The sequence below is a fragment of the Phyllopteryx taeniolatus genome, chromosome 14, assembly GCF_024500385.1.
Source record: "Phyllopteryx taeniolatus isolate TA_2022b chromosome 14, UOR_Ptae_1.2, whole genome shotgun sequence".
NCBI classification, from domain to species: Eukaryota; Metazoa; Chordata; class Actinopteri; order Syngnathiformes; family Syngnathidae; genus Phyllopteryx; species Phyllopteryx taeniolatus.
The window spans coordinates 20109675-20120604 of NC_084515.1; positions in this window are offsets into that span (position 1 = coordinate 20109675).

Consider the following 10930-nt stretch of genomic DNA (forward strand, 5'->3'; position numbering starts at 1 on the left):
GAAGGGAGGGGGTGGGGGCGGGGGGGGGGGGGGGGGGGGGCGCGACGAGGAAGGGGCTCATCTCGGCCTCCGAGCCCGAATGAGAAGAACGCACGCGACCCCTGAAGAACGGCGACCGTTGCAATGCGGCTGACGCGTCGCCGGGCGCGGGATGGCACGTGCTTATTGATCTGCGCGCATGCCGGTCTGCTTGTGCGTGTTTGCCATGTTGATAGCCACCCACATGAATATGTAGATCCGTTTCTGTGCTCGGCATTAAAGCCCCCTCTCCGCGCCTGACCCACTTTTCACGCCGCACTCTGTGTGTGTGTGTTTGCACTTCTCTCTCACTGCAAGCTTGGAGAAATTGTGCGGTTTCAGACGGAGGAGTGCAAGCGGCTGTTTACGTTTCCGAGGGAGGTGGCCTGCGAGTGGAGTGTTTATGAAGCAAAACAAGAAGGAGATTGGGCTCCCCGCCGCACGGTTGAATACATAAAAGCTCCAAATTGCGATTACAGGAGCATGACTAAACCCTTGGAGTGTTAATGACTCCTCAGCATGAACCTGAACATTCTTTCTCGGAATGTACGTGATTATCTTGTTCAGCCAAGCGTGTCTCAATTTGCTTTTTGCTTTTTTGGTAGATGTGCGTATGAATAAAGCCGTCACGGCTGTGTGGAAAACGTGACGACCAGACCTCACCGAGCTCTTGTTTGGTTCCTTGTCCACCACAAAGTCGATGCACACGATTCGCTTTCGTGGGCCACATAAAATGAGGTGGTGGCCCAGATCTGGCCCCAGGCCTCCAGTTTGACACCTGTGCCTTAGGCTCATATTCCTTTGTGCTAATTTGTGTACGATGATAGTACACAATATTATATATGATATTAAAAAGCTTTTCCGTTTTCTTTTCTTCTTGTCGGAGTTTTGTCGTCGTGACGCCATCGCACGAGGGCACCGGTGACGGGCAAATACAAAGGCCGTCAAACCGGGAATCGGTACGCAGTGCGGGAACGGGACTCGTGAAGTGGAGGGGCTGTTTTTGGCCGATCGCGCCATCTTCCCCGTTAAATAATAGCCACACTCGATTTCTAAAGCCAATTTTGATCCGTTGGGGAGCATCTATTTCTGAAAATATGGCTCATATCCCAACAATAAGCCATCATTTTGGCTTGTGTTTTCGAATTGCCACTCTTATGCCCGCATCCACTTCAAGTCAACGTTTACGTACGATATGAGGTTGCATACCTTTGGCAGTTTTGCTATCAGCGTTCTGTCCTGGATGTCAAGTCAGCAGAGACGTTTGCAGCCACCAGGGGATGGCGGCGCGGAGCGGCAGGAGGTCGCCATTTGGCTGAGCGGAGGTAAAAGCGTTGCTGTGTTGTTCCCACTTTTCACGCCCACCTCCCCCCTTCTCCTCCCCCTTTCTCCTTCTCCTTCTGCCTTCCAGTCTCAACTTCCCCTCACAGACTTCAAAGGGAGGGAAAGAAAAAGGTGAATTCATTTGTCCCCGTGTTCTATGCAGACATGTTGCCGTGGAAATGCATTTGAATTGCTTCTACTGTACAGTATACTGTATAGAAAAGCTTTTGAATGTACCCTTCACAAAAGGACGATCCGAATAGAAACTGTGCAAATGCAACAAGCCGGCATCAAAGATTGAAATCAATTCCGGAATAAGCTCTGGCGCTCGGCGGCGGCGCGAACTCTGGCAGGCGTTCCTCGGCGTCTTTAACCCTCCACCCGGAAGGCCCGACGCGCTGAACTCTGCCAAAGACATCAATGAGGGATTACGGCAGCGCCGAGATGCCAGGGAAGAAGATGGAGACGCGTGTGCTGCGCATCTGAGAGGCGCTGCTGCTGCTGATGATAACGACGGCGACGACGACGAGGAACCTTTGCAGAGCCCGGCCGGGACGGCCGCGCTCTCGCTCTCTAATACGGCTCGGATAAAAGGCGCCTCGAACGGGACAAACACATTTAGTTGGATGGATTCATTTTTTTTTTTTTTTTATCTGAAATGCAATGCAGTGTGTGCGTGTTCCAGTTGTCACATTAGCTCCAGATGAACACCTCTGTCCTCCTTCAAGGACAACCCCTCCCTGCTTCGGCTCCCCCCTCGCTCATCTTCTGTTTCTCTCTCTCTCTCTCTCTCACACACACACACAAAAACACCAGGGTCCCCAGTACCACTGGTTCACAAGTACACACGTACACACACTCACACATGCACTTGTGCTACATTGTGACATGGGCTCATTGTGTGACAGGCGATGATGGGGCGAGATGGCCGCTGACATTCCGGACAGCGAAACGCTTTAGGTGGAGTGTGCACGTGTGCGCGCTTTATTGGCGCTCGCACATAATCTCGAACTGGTGCTCGCGTCAAATTCTCGACTTTGCTGTTTGCCTTTTGACAAGGCTGGATGGTGACGATAATTGGATGAGAGGTCAATAATCTCTTAATGAGTGCTAAATGGGAATTAGATTAGGCTTTAGTTCATTTCACAAACAGCTCTAGTTAACCAGATTAGCGCCGCATGGATTAGGTCCTGGATGAGGATGGAGCAGCGGAGGTCGCGCTCCGGCCCAAGCCACTCTGACCATGATTTCCATATTTGCGAATGGCGTGCATTTATTATATACACCCGATGACTGCCGGCATTGTGGAGCAACTAATTACATGTAACGAGATGACATCATTTCATTACAAACTGTATGTAATTGTAATCCACTGCATTACTGGGAGAACATGTGTTATTCAATTTCAGTTACATTTGGAAATGTAACTCATCCCAATTTTCGTTACATTTGGAAAGTAGTTGCAAAAGCTCTGCTTTTTTTTTTTTTTTTTTCCCCATTTCACTTCCTCCTTCCAAAGCCGACGCTCGTGAATGGCTCTCTCTGGTCATGTGCCATTCTGCCGTCGTCTCAAAAATGACATATTTTTCCAAATATGATCTTGACTGAGATTAGGGAAATGAAAGACTCATAGTAATAGTTTTGAACACATCGAAGAAGATTGACTTTTGAACAGTTTCATTTTTATAATTTAACTATAACTTGCCGTGAATTGATAACTTTTTTTTTCAGCAACATTCTGGGTTGTCATATGAAGCGATATTGTCTCAATAGTGCACATTTGTCATTAGGTCAACAGGGTATGGATGGTGGTTGTACATACATAATGCAACAAACACATTCTTGTTATGTATTTACATTTCATCACTACATTGTTATCAATTTATTCCATGTGTCAAGAACAAATATGTGGTTAATTCCAAAATAACGATCTGTGGTTTTAATGCACGTTTTTTTTTTTTTTGAGAGGAAACATCCAAGGGTCCTGTTGAAGCATTCGTTCAAATGAAGAAAAGTCATCCAGGGAAGGGCGAGGCGGGCAAACCTCTCAACAAAGTCAGGTCAGTCACGATTGGTCAACTGTTGCCGGGCGAACATATTTGCCGCGACGACCACCCGGACTCCTCGGTCGCGTGCGGCGTGCGCCCTCCTTTCCTCTCGTCCTCCTCATCGCCGTGCGGCCCAGCGTGGGCGGCTGACTCGACTTGAATGCATTCTCTTTTCTCCATCCGCTGATTTCGGATTGCGAAGAGGTGCGCCGTGAGCACGTGACGCACACGCGCGGACACACGACACGCTTCCCCTTTGCTCTTTGCCACTTTGCGATTGTCAGCTTTGGAATAGTTGTGGCGCGGGATGCGTCTGCTGTTGTCAACGACGTCGTCCGCCGCCCTTTCGTCAATCGAGCAAGCCGGTGTCTTCCGTTGCTCTTCTAATGTCTTCCTTTTCTTCTCGGGCCGTACGCAAATGTTCCTGCAAGAGTAAAGTGAGAAACTAACACCGCCGGTTGGGTACCGACAACCTTCTGGAGAGTTTACCGAGTTGACGTGCAGTACTGTATTCTGCTTTTTAAAACGTTAGAACTGCTGAACAATGTTGTGCTTCCACAGCACCACACAATCCAGGGACGGGCCGGCATACGCTGAAAAAAGAGATTTTGATGATTGACTTGAAGTTTGCAGCATTCAAGTGAGTCCTTTTCCGCTGCTCTTCATTCTGCACATGCGCGCAAACTATTCACGATCGCTTTCGCCGAGTCAGCCGCTCGACTTGGTTTAATATCTCCCTCCAGACACATTCATTGACGCGAGTGTACATTTTCTTTCGATCCGACTCGGGCAGGTGGAACTCGGAGCACGATTTGTGACACCGAAATGAGTTTGGTCAGCGTTGTACGCAAACCCGACGCGTCCGCCGCGCAAATGATCATTTTAAAAAACAAGAAAAAAATGGTTGCGCAGGAGGGGAAATCCACCAGCGTGCAGTTAAACCGGAGATGGAAATTCATTTCCAATGTCCGAATGAATGTTGGAATGACTTCGAGGGAGCGGGTGGCGTAACGAAAGACAACGTTCTACTTTCCACTTAAACGCAACACGCCGAAAACATCATGCGCTAAATCCCAAAAGCAAATCGGGATCATCTCCGCATCTGTTCTGCGGTGGTCCGCGCAGGCCTCCTTCTCTCCTGCGCTAATTTGCCGGAGCTGCTTAACGAGGGGAATCTCTGGTGATTAAAGCATATTTAGTCATTCTCCGCCATCTCCGCTTGGCTGCCCCCCACCCTGATTAGAGACACGCCCGCTCCGGCCCACGCTGACAAAAAAAAAAAGGAACAGTTGTCGTTAGGGCGCATGCCCGCACACACGTACGCAGAAACACATCGGAAACCCCCACAGACCCTCGTGCACAGCCCCCCGCGGTATGGTAATGAGCTGCTAATCTCTCTGGTTTAGCCAGCCAGAATGTGTGTAGGTGCGTGCGCGTGCGCACATTAAGGTGCTGCGTGCAAAAGCCCGGGGTATTCTCGGAGGCCGTCATCCTTCTGCTCTCGCTTGCGCGCGGGCTGTCAACGCGTCGCACCGGGGGGGGGGGGGGGGGGAGCCGTGCGTGCTCACGTGCGCGTGTGTTTGAGGAGGGAAGAAAGAGCGAGAGACAGACGGGAACACAAAGCGGAAACTCGGTCACATCGTGCAAAGTGCAGAAATTGAGGAGAGAAAGCAGCGGCACGGATCGAGCCGCAGCATTGAATCTGAAAATTCCCTCTCCGCTCTGTTGTTCTTTGTGTTTCTGATGTCGCATTGATGTTTGCGTACGTGCGTTTATTTATGACGCTGGAGCCACATCACTAATTAGTCCCTGGGAGAAGCCCGAGGCCATTTGCAAAATCCCACTGATTAAAAACAAGACCCAATCCAACCGCACGCAGTTTACGGCGAGCAAAGCTTCTTACCGTCAAGGCCGGACCACACGCGGGCGAGTTTCGGAGGCGAGCTTGCGACTGCACGTGCGACGTGTGTTTGAGAGCTGTCAGTTATTAAGGCCAACTTTCATGTTTGAACTCCCAGTTATCGTCGGCCCACCGTGCCGCCTCCACTGACTGTTCTGCCGTGTAACTCAAATGCCTGTATTGAACATCTTGAATTTATTTTTTAGACATTAACGAATGAAACTAGAGGTAGTAAAACAAAACAACATAGTTGGCTTTTTTTTTTTTTTTTTAAATCGATCATTTCAATGCCTCATTGAAGAAATGCTTGCAGATTAATTTCCACATAAATTAAGTGCTTTCGTCAGCTCAATGTTGTATTGATTGGATCACGAATGCCTGTAAGAACTTTGAAAAGAGTTCAAATGGATGACGTGACACCGGTGTTTGCTTTTAAAGTTCTGTCGGGTGCGCAGCGGCTATCCATCGAATTTGGCGTCCACGTCTGCCGCCGACGTCACGGGGAAACGAGGGGGCGTGTCCAGGGGGCGTTCCAAAGGCAATTAGCTATTTACCAGTTGCTGCCACTTTCATTTTCTTGAGCAAAACATACATCAAATCAAATATGGACAATTTAGACGACTGTAATACAGCCAAGAGGAGAGAATATTTCTCCTCGTGAGTGAAAATCAACAGTGATAATAACGAAGTTATTCAAGTTTTTAAGTTTCAAATAAGCACATTTTTTTTTTCCCAGTGTTGTGCTTGACTTCAACCTTGCCAGCTTTGCTGACATTTGTTTTGGTTTCTTTACATAAACTGTCACAGCGCGGCTATTTGCTGCCCCTTCAAGTTCATATCAACACGACTCAAAGCGCCTCATTCATCACAGTTGTATGACCACCTCAGCCTCCTTTCTGCATCACAATGTTAACCTCCTCGGTCAGAGCAAGTAATCCCGCTTGAATTATAATTCAAGTTAGGGCAAAGTGATGGATGGAGACGGAGGAGTGAGAGCGGAGTGAGGCGAGCAGAAGGATGAGATTGTGACAGCGAGGGGGGGGGGGAAGGAGGAGGGAGGGCGGGCTGAAGTGATGAATTGCTTTGAACTTGAACGGATGCCTCAGAAGCTCCCGCGGTGACGTGTCCGGACAATACGCAAGGCGAGCGCACGCGAGGCCCGATTGCGGCCGACGCCGACTGTCCCCGTCGACCTCCGACACGCGCTTACACGCGGAGATGCGACGTGCCGAAGGCGGCTCGAGCTCGAAAGCGAAGAAAGAGAAAAATCCAGCTGAATGGGAGGCGGGCGAAGAGGAGAGTTCTGAAACATTTGACACCTCCCAAAAGAATTGGCGCTCTATAATGAGCAGCATTCAAATACACGAGCGGAGTAGCCCTAAATAGTTTTAATAGCGAGAGGGAAAAAAATGGAATTTTCCAATAATCGGCATTGCGTCATCCCCTCGAGTCGTGACGTACTGCAGGTTGAAAGCCAACTGAACAAGACTAAGGCAGCCATTCTTGCCGTAAAAAAACCGCAATCGGCATTGGAAAATCATCGCAAATCCGCCGAGGTCGTCGGGCACAGATCGGGCGACGGACCCCCGTTCAAATGGAGACAAAGACGGGCCTGCGCGCAGCAGACAAAGTGAGACGTCACGAGCGACCGTGCGTACTTGGCGCTCCTCCTGCCCAAGCTTGGCCTCCATTTATTGCCCCTCTGTGGCGCCGTCCTGTCATTCACGTGTCAACCATTGTGTGCGCGTGAATGACTCGTCCGCCATATTGAATGTGTCAGCTCTGCCTGGTAACGTCTCGTCCCGCCTGCCGCTCCCGCCGGCCTGTCTCCTCAGTCAGAGCGGCGGGCGTGCGGCGCTCGGAATAACCCAACGGCACGCTCCAAAAACGCTCCGCGGTGTCCGATCTGCAGATTTATTTATTTGATGAATTACTGGCTAAAAGGTGACTGAACTGATTTCCGTCCACTGAATCGTTTCGGATCGGATCGTTGTAAATGAACCAAAATGAATTGAATCGGCAACCGTGATTTGTAATATGAATCGAATTGTTGCAAAAAATGAATCAGTTAGCAATTTCCTATGTACGGTACCTGTGGATATTTGGTACCTGTGGAACATGCAGGGCGGACTTCGGGCGAAAGGCAGACGACGCCTCGAACCGGTTGCCAGCCCATCACAGGGCACACGTAATGTCGAGACAAGCGAGCGTTTACACTCACGTTGGCACCGTCACCGATCGGAAACGGAATCGACCGACATCGAGGGAATGTTTTGCTCTCGGTCAGACAAGGCCTCTGGCAAATGTTATGACGCTAATGAAATATTGGAGCTAATGGGATGGCGGTGGTGTGTGCACATGCGACTGGAAATGAGGCGGAGCGAACAAAGTGAAACAGGGATGGATAATGTAGAACGCTCATGAATCGCACGCAGCGTTGGAGGTGCGATGGGACAAGCTTGACTTCTGAGCAGGGCCGAGACGACGGTCAGAGGTTTAGGGCGCTGAGCTCCTGGCCGCACAATTTCATTCCCACATTTATGAAAGAGAAGCTCAACCCTTTATTGAGAAAGTCTCCTCCTAAACTATCAAATTCAATTAGGTCGTTTGAAATGTTGAGCCACAGCAACAGAGAAATGGATTGGACTCATAAAACAAATATATCGCAACCCGACTACTTTCTGCAGGAACTAATTTTGATCAAGCAGCACCTCGAAATACACATTAACAGTTTGCATTTGTTCTGGAGTAAAGCAGCCCCAAGAATGCCAAAAATGGACCGTGGACTTATTTCGGGGACACAGACTGAACGAGAACGGGGAACTAAATACAAGCTAACTGACGTGACAACGAGGCACACCTGGGCAAGACACGAGTGGCTGGAGGGAGCTGATTGGTAGATACAAGGGGCAGGGCTAACAAGAAGCGGTGGAAACGAAAACCTAACGAGCAAAACATGAACGTGACGCAGGTAAACACAAATATGAAACAAAACGACAGAAACACAGATTGTGACAAATACTTTGAATACTAACATATAAAATGCTCTCGAATAGGAGTTACGCGCAACAGCTAGCTTCTGTCATTCTAATCCAAAGACCACAGTTGCGCTGTCTCCGCCCACCGAAAACATTTCCGAGCTCCGCAAAATGCCAGCTCCTATCTGACAACATAAACAGTGAGCTATGATTAAATGCAGCAAAAGTGAGGAATGCCACGATAAAAGTATGGTGGAATCGAGTGGTCGAAATGAAGAAACATTCCGCATATCCTGGTTGAATACTTGTATCACCGGAAGGCAGCGTATTGCTGTGTGCGGGCAATTAAAAAATGTTGGAAAGGATGAGAAGCTGTCACATCAGAGGAGGAGAAGAAAACAAGAGGAAGAGAGGTGAGGGACCACAACAAAGGACGAGGAAGGGGCCCACTGAAGCGCTTGTCAATGTTATTATGAAAAAAATGAATATGTGCAAGTGCTCTCCATTATAAATGCTCTCTCTGTGTGCTGCATGGTCAACACACACTGAGACAAAAAAACACAAGTCATATACGCTACAATAATCCAGTCTGTAACATGAGCAACAATTGAAAAAACAGGAATAGTTTGACTTGTTTTGTGTCACCGCGTATGTATGTGTGTGCGAGCGTGTGTGTGTTGTGTGTGCACGTGTGTGTGTTCAAACACCCACTGGAGAACTGCTTCATGTGAGACCCGAGAGAAGCGTGTTGAATCAGTGTTGCTGTGTGCAGCTCGTGGGCATTTAGTTAAATTATGGATTTCAGTTCTCTGTCACTCCCTCACACACAAACACAAAGAGGGCGGATGCGCAGAGTTGTTGCCGTGAGGTAGAGACAAGAGCGCTTTTTTGTCACCGCAAATGCAACTTTAATTCAAATCAGGCAAACGTTCGCAAAGTAAGTTGAGCACATTTCCATCCCGAGCGAAAGCAGCAAAGTAGGCCACTGTTTGGAGGCGCGCCACCGGTCTCCTGCACTTGACAAAAGAATGGCGAGCCAGCCAGGAAAAGAGAATCCGCCCCCGTCTTCGTCGTCCTTCTGACAATCCACACGGCGTGGCAGACCCGCGCCTCGTCGTCTCACCCGTCCTATTGTCACAAGCATCCGAAGACCAGAAGTGAGCCACGGACTTGACTGCTGGATGCAATAAGCCACGGACCAGTTTCACGTAAAGACATATTCCAATCTTCAATTCTTGAATGGGGTTTGTAAACTGAACATATTTTTCCATAAGAAATCATGTAAACCTGAATAATTGGTTCCAGCCTGGACAAAAGTCCCTATTTTAGTAAAAGTTTGCACACTTTGTACACACAACCCCGACTGTACAGGGCCTTCGACCTCATCCTCAGGCTGGGCAGGGCTCTCGGTGTCATCTCACGTGAGGCCTATTGATTTGTCGAATGCTGCTCAGCCTTGATGATGTGTAAAACACTGCTCAAGCCTGAGTAAAGCATCAACACGATCCCTCCAGCTGGTCACATGAGCTTATTTGCATTTGCTGCCTTTCAGTGAAGACACACACGCACAAGCATGTACCCACCTACAGCCGACACGCATATGCATAAGGAAGCGCTCATCAGCCCTACGGGCTCACAAACAGTTCCATCTAATTTCCACGAACCCAGTCTTGCCAGCTAAGATGTAAGATTTCAGGGAATTTGCCAGCCAAATGGAATGAAGCGGGATTTCATCATTCAAATATGTTATTCCTCCGCCTCAGGACCGGTTTCCTTTGCCAAGAACAAGATAGCTAAGTTGTCTCCTTGCTGTATTCATCAGCGTAAGTGGATAAAAGGTCACTGCGGTGATGGGGTTACAGTGGGGGCTGATGGTGGTTTCAAACTGGGACAATAAACACCTTGATCGCGTCGGTAAGCCGAAGTTCAGACACAGGTGGGCATCCCGGGAACACTAGACTCCGCGAATCGTTTCACAACACCTTAGCGTTTTCAAACAGCCACTTATTGTTATTTATATTATTTCAACTATGTTTTTACTGGTTCATACTGTTTTTTTTTCCACGAAGAGATTTCCTTTACTAAACAGTCAAATACTGACGGCTTGAAACCAAGCACCGTGAGGTTCCACAAGGAAAAGCTTGTAGGAATATTGTTACGTTGCACAAACTTGCTCTTTGTAACACAACACGAGCTCGAAAACAACGTCCAACAGTTAACGGAGTCGCTTGTTCTCTTTTGTCTGGTAAAGTTCCTCCTCTCACACTTGATTTCTGCTTAGCGATGTGTTGATCACAAACGCGTCTGGATGTTAGCGGCTAGCTCAGCTAAACTAGCTTGAAAGGCTTCAATGTGCACAGAGTCTCACACACACACACACACACACAAAGTCTACTGTGTGTAAATCCAATGCGCTATTTCCTAGTATCGATACGATTGATTGATTACCTTTCAAAACGATTGATTCTAAATCGGTATATTTCGTCGGAAAGGCCAGCTTGCCGAGCACAGATCGCGGGACTATAAATCGATACATCAGTGCAACGGCTAATAATGGGCGATAGGAACGATGGCTTGATCGGACAGATGAGGTTTTAGTCCATGTGCTCGCGAGTGAACGGCTTGCCTTAGCGCACGTCTTCCCACTATTGCCGAGGAAGTGT